The sequence below is a fragment of the Megascapheus bottae genome, chromosome 10 (genome assembly GCF_031878675.1).
Source record: "Megascapheus bottae isolate mThoBot1 chromosome 10, mThoBot2.hap1, whole genome shotgun sequence".
Lineage (NCBI taxonomy): Eukaryota > Metazoa > Chordata > Mammalia > Rodentia > Geomyidae > Megascapheus > Megascapheus bottae.
Window position 1 is genome coordinate 23,326,310 of NC_143518.1, and position 6,930 is coordinate 23,333,239.

At 37.1% G+C, this 6,930-nt stretch overlaps 1 pseudogene; it reads right to left on the reverse strand.

Annotated features, from left to right (window-relative positions):
* Positions 1-3,347: 3,347 nt before the first annotated feature.
* On the reverse strand, positions 3,348-3,589 carry LOC150057717 (U6 snRNA-associated Sm-like protein LSm6 pseudogene; annotated as a pseudogene).
* Between the last annotated feature and the right edge of the window lie 3,341 nt (positions 3,590-6,930).

The window sequence follows — 6,930 nt, forward strand, 5'->3', positions numbered from 1 at the left end:
TAGCTAGGATTATAGCCGTGAGTCACCACGCCTGGCCAGGTCTGCTTCTTATGTATAACAAACATTTGGAATTTTCTTACACTTATTTTACATTTAACTTCCATGTATACATGTATATATACATATATACATCTGTATGTACATATAGTTTTTTTGGTAAGTTTAAGTACATCTATTCCATCTTCCCCAAATTATCTGTATAACTGTAACTGAGCAAAAATCTCCCATGCACTTTAAAGTATGATTCTCATTTGCTTCTTTTCCAGACTACTAGCTCCTCATTATATAACTGGATCCATGTTTTGAAAACTTCAGGCTGTGACCCATTAATGAGTCATAAAATCAATTTAATAGGTCATGACCAGTATTAAAAACTCAAATAGTGTAAATAAAGCAGAAAATTGAAAAATAAAGTATATTGTATATAGTAAGGGTAAAAAGTAGTAGATTAGTTGCCTTGTGTTTGTTGGTAGTTGTGTGTGTGTGTGTGTGTGTGTGTGTGTGTGTGTTTATTTATCTGTACTGGGTTTCAAAAGTGAAATGTATTTAACTATTGACATCATCTCCTTAGTTATTGTCATCTAGATGGCCAAGAATGGTGATCAGAAAAACATTATTCAGATGGATCCACGAGATTCACTGCTGTCCTCCTGTCTCATCCCACATATGTTAGTTGAGTATAGGAACTGTACATCAAGGAGATACAGATTAGAATGAAGACGGCCCTTTTCAATTTCAAAGTGCTTTGTGCTCTAAAAGAACTTGGCTTTAGGCTGAACTGAATGGGATTCAATGTTATTCTGTTATTTAACTCAAGGTCTTGAATCTTTGGGGATTCCATCTAGTCTCTGGTCTTGAAACTTGGCAGCAAATGTGTTTTTCTTCCTTTAAATAGGTGGGGGGGCCACTGATACCAAGGATTGAATTCAGGGTTTTACTTGCTAAGTAAATACTCTACACCTGAGTTACACCCATGGCAAGTTTAGACTTTAAGATAGGATTTCACAGTTTTGTTCAAGTGAGCCAGGACACCTATCCTCCTGTCTTTACTTCCTTAGAAGCTGAGTTTATAGGCATGGTCAACTATGCCTAACCAGCAAAAGAGTCATACATGAGGATAATAATGCTCAAAGATTTATTCAGAGGGCCAGGAGTTTGGCCTAGTGGTAGAGTGCTTGCCTAGCATGCACGAAGACATGGGTTCAACTCCTCGGTACCGCATGTATAGAAAAAAAGTTGGAAGTGGTGCTGAGGCTCAAGTGGTAGAGCTCTAGCCTTGGACTGAGAAAGTCCAAGGACAGTGCTCAGGCCCTGAGCTCAAGCCCAGGACTGGCAAAAAAAAAAAGGTTTATTCAGAGATTTGTCCAAACATATCACTCTTAAGTAACAGAGTCAGGAATTGGTAATTGACGTAAACTGAGGCCAGGCCAGGCATTACCTATCTGATAACCAATGAGACACTGAGTGAATGAAAACAGCCTTCACATTTAAGATGCCCAATTATAATGTTCATATGTAGTTCTGGGAAAAGGTTTTATGATACAAGAGTTTTTTTTTCTCCAGTCTATTTAAAGAAAATGTATCTTCTTTACTAAAACAATTTTTATTGGTTAAAAAGAGATCACCATGAAGTCTACCAAAGCATAAAACAAATGTGAAATATGACAAGCAGCATAAGCTGTTTCATTTAGCACTGAATGGTGCACTTTCAGAAACAGCTGTAAATTAAATAGGGAGCACACATTTGAAACTGTTTAAGCCTTTAACAAATATTTGGGACAGTGATGCTGTGATGGAAACTTATTGCCAGTGATAAAAGGACCAGTAGAGATACATTCCAGTTAACACATCCTGTCATTTTATCAAGGAAGTAGAAAGCACTTTCCATAACTGGTTTCAAATGCAGCACCTATCTCAGCCACCTTCTCTTTAACTTCTAGGCTAGGTGGCATGGTCTAAATCCAAACATTCATACTGCCACTACCATTTCTGTTTGTCCCTCAAATGTTATGATACCAAAACAATCCAGCAGATACACCAACAGTCCCCACTCTAGCATCAAACAGCATCAAGCATCAAAGAGAATGCTGAGCAGGTTAATAGGGGCAGTGTTAAGGTGGAAAGTGCAGACTGAGCAATATAGGTAGAAAGCTTAATAATTGACTATACACTGGTTCTGAGTGGCTGTAAAAGGATTCTTTGGGGACAGTATTTTATAAAGCAACACAATTGCTTGAATCAGCGAGGCTAGGCTTTCTTAGCTGAGTTGGAAGAATGGAGGAAGTGGGGATTTCTGAAAATACTTGAACTTCTAAATCTGGTACATTATTCACTGTGCACAGGTTCTAATTTTTCTAAAAAAGGAAAAACCATATACTGTAAACTTATAGAAAAAATGCTTTAAAAACTTGTTCTAATACCACCTGCCAACAAGAATTTAGAATCTAATTACCTACATGTGTTTACATGTGTTATCGCAGAAGCTTGGAGAGCAAATCAAGGCACACCGGGTAATTTTTATTTAACCTGCAGTCAGCCTTGTCTTTCTAGTTTATCAGATGCAAATCCAATATCATTACAGAGGTAACTCAATTTACACAGATGTATTTCCGAAAACCAGATGTGCTGTGTGAAAACCAAATTGTTGTAGATCAAATTGCATTTTGTATCCTAAGGGAACTTGTTATTTACGCATCTGTGATGCCTTGTGATGATTTAAAAGATTGGCATTTATAGGCCAACTGGTTACCTTTACTAAGTTAATATGTCTGTTTTTGTTATGGTTATCATGTTGTGAGATTCTAAGACTTAATATAGAGAAGATGTGTGTCAGATAACCCACCTGTTCAGATACTTTCCAAGGACCATGGAACTCAGAGCTGGACACTATTTCTTCCTAGAAACTCCAGCATTTCAATGTTACAAGACTTCACACAGATGCCTAGAAAGAGGCAGAAAAGGAACTGATGTAAATGCTTGGAAAGTTGCAAATGTTTCAGTGAACACATTATACCACCCTGGCATTTATCATTGTAGGGTTGTGTTTAGGGCTTATGGAAGCATCAGTGAAACTTTCTTTCTTTTTTTTTTAGGTTTTGGGATTTCTTTTAATTTTTTTTTAGCATTTTGTATATTGACACACATGTAAAAGAAAATGAAACTTAAATCGGCAATTCTTTACAAGTCAATTGTAATTTTATGTATCTTACTCTTTGTCAGTAAAGAAAAAAATCCCCAACTATTATGAAACCTGGACAAATTATATCATAAGAAAACCCCCTAAAATAGAAAAACATTTTATAAAAATATGTCTAAACATGAAAAGCACTGCTTCCTGCATGTCTTCTTCACATTCTTCTCTTCAGGGTGCTGATGTACAACCCATTGTTTCCTCGATAAAGGCATCCCCATATTTGTTCTTTAGCTGTCCATTTACATATTCCTCTGTCTGCTTCAAGGCTATGATCATGTGGCCATCCAGACAAGCCAGGACCCCTTGATAATCTACCCCAGAATTTAATTTGACTGCAAATGGCCATCCAATGATTTGATTTAAGAAGTTATCAGGGGTTTGCTTCCGTAAACTCATTTTCATAATCTTGGAAATCGGGAAAACCTGAGTTCTAATCCCAGTTCTGCTAATTATTTATTTGTGTGACTTGAGTAAGCCATCTATTCATCTCTAGTGGCCCCAGGTTCATCTCCCCACCTAGATCCGAACCCACACCTCTGGTTCCTATCAGTGAAGCTTTACGGATGAAAAAAACTGAATTTCAGAGCACTTGCTAACTTATACATTCAGTGATATTTTTTGTTTACAAATATAACTTGAAAGTAAACCAATAATAAAGATAATTTCCATAGGAACTTGGAATTTTGCCTAGTGATAGAGTGCTTGCCTTGCGTGCATGAAGACCTGGGTTCAATTCTCAGTACCACATACACAGAAAAAAGCCAGAAATGGTCCTGTGGCTCAAATGGTAGAGCTCTGGCCTTGAGAAAGCCCAAGGACAGTGCCCAGGCACTGAGTTCAAGGGACAGGTCTGGCAAAAAAAAGATAATTTCTATGAAGAATATATTGAAATTGTATATCACCTTTATAATAATAAGAAAGTAAAAAAAAGGGTGTATTGACCATTAGACTTAGAAACAAGAGGAAGAAACTCTTTCTTTCATTTTTTTATTGTAATTAGTAAAAGGGTTACATGATATTTGCCAGATAGAAGGTGCATTACTTCACATACATTGATACCCTTTCACATGTCTTGGTACCCATTTCCCTCCCCCCCACACCCCCCACCCATCTTGGTTTTCCCCCCTTCCCTATCAAATTTCAAATATCCAAATACAAATAAATTCAATATATCAGATAACAAAGTGAGATACTATAACAATATGAGATAACCAAGGGACAGCAAAGGAGATGAGAGACAACATAGTACATTAAGGACAACAATCATTCGTTATATGGCTTTTGTTTCAATATCCTGTAGGTCCTTTCCATTAGCTTCACATTATATGGCCTTATGTATCAAGATTTTGCTCTATTGCAGATCTCTGCTAGTAGAGCCCAAGGTTTCTACTGATTATGACAAATGAGGGAAACCATTGAGCCTAAGTGAGGAAGAAACTCTTTAGGATATGATTACAAGCTCTTATGAAGAGTTTTGTACTATATCATTGGTCTGACAGTATTTGCCTTTTCTAGTTTCTTTTTTGATGTCATAGTAACTGAGATGATTAATTTTAGGAATCAATTTGACTGGATTAATAGCTAGCCCCCATGGAGGCAGGCTCCATCCTAGGGGTTAAGAGGCTGCATAGAAGAAAAGAGCTGGGGAATGGTAAATTTGCTACCTTTTTTGGAGCTAAGAAAATCTCTTTTCCTGAGATATCAGGATTCTAGTATTTTATACTTTGGACTCTGGAATTTTGAGCAGAAAATCCCAGGGTTCTCATGTGTTTGACTTTTGATTGTTGTTCTTGATTCTTCAGCTTTCAGATGGCATACTGTGGGATTTTACAGCCCCACAAATATTTGAGCCAGTTCCCCTGATAATAAACTCATGACTGCTTTGTTAGTAGAGTTTATCTGAAAAAAAAGTGCCTTTAGATGATTCCTTGTACAAACATCACAGAGTACACATATACAGTCTCCTCACCTATATTCCACATCCCTGGAGTAGAAACCTGCTTATACAATCTCCAAAGAATCTATCCATTGTCCGTATTCTGGCCCATATCCTTGCTCCAGGTGGGTTGTGTTACTGTATTCTCTGAAGCTTGTTCAAGGATATTATTCCAATAATCACCCACATTAGCAATCTTCCCTGTGTATTATTTCTAAACATGAATAAATAATCCATTTGTTTTCCTAGCCTATAAAGAAAATCTCCTTTTATGTTTATATTTATGTTTATATTCAACTATTTGTTCTTTATCTTACAGCAAAAATAAACTATTGACTTTCTCTTTTTTGTTGTTGTTGTTGATTGTGGGATTTGAACTGAGGGCCTGAGGTCTGTCCCTGAGCCTTTTTATGCTCAAGGATAGTGTTCTACCATTTGTGCCATAGTGCTGCTTCTAATATTGCATGGTTAATTGGAGATGAGTCTCATGGGGACTTTTCTGCCCGGGCTGTCTTTGAATCATGATACAATCTTCAGACCTCAGCCTCCTGAGTAGCTAGGATTACAGGTGTGAGCCACCAGTATCCTTCTCTCCCTCCATTCTCCCATGAATATATTCTAGTCAATTCTTCATGTATCCCTATTTGCTGAAACCATGCTTTTTTAGATCATCTTGGAATTTTATGTTAATAATGTTTCATCTGTTTTCATCTTACTTAAAATTTCAAGAGCATCTTGCATACAACTGACCATTCTCTGTGAAGCACTTTTTGTTCTTGACTTCCAAAAAGAGCACACTGTTTTCCTTATACCTTTCTAAGGGCTCCTTTTCAATCATATTCTTTCAAGTGTCTCCCCTTTTCTCTGTCTTCTAAGTCTTTGAGTATCTCAGGGCTTAATTCTTGGACCTCGTCATTTAAATAGTCACTCCATAGCTAACGTAGACCAGGTTCAAGGCTTCATGTTTGCATCTCTGTGCTGAGATCATTCAAATACCTGTTTCTACACTAGATGACTTCACTGATTCAAACAAATGTATAAGATGGCCTTCTCAAGGTTTCCACTTACACAGCTAAAAGGGATTTCAAATTTAACATCTCCAAAACTAAGACAACCTTCCCTTAGTCTTTACTCCATTGCTGTTAATACCTCTTAATTCTTTATATTTCTAGAATTAAAATAAAACCCTTATCTCTATAACTCTCATCTGACCCATCAGAAAAATGCTGAAAATTTTCTCAGTAATCAGACTACTTCTCCCCATTCTTGTCATGTCTTGCCTGTTATTTCAGTTACTTCATACTTCTGTCCTGTTTCTGTTTTCTACATACCTCCAGCCTATCCTTATCAGAGCAACCAGTGGAACTCTACAAAAGTACATAACAGATTGTATCACTCTTCTGCTTGTCACTTTCATTGGATTTCATCCCATCAGACAAAAGCCCCAAAGTCCTTATGCTCACCTATGACTCTGTATGACTAGTTCTCAGTTGTTTCTGGCAGTCAGCCATTTTTATGTGCTTATTTTTCTGCTTCCTAGCATGCTGTTTTCCCAGCCACTCATGTAGTTTGCATTCATTTCCTCTATATTTTTATTCTAATATCTCATTTCACTGAGGCCTTCCTTGACTTGTTTTTTTTGCAAAATATGTAAAATTTGGATTGGATCCTTTTCCTCTGATACTTCTATCTTTCTGGAAGGATCTGTTTCCCCCACCCCCCAATTTGTTTGTTTGTTTCTTTTTTATTCTGGTCCAGGAGCTTGAACTCTGGACCTGGGTTCTGTCCTTGAGCTTCTTTG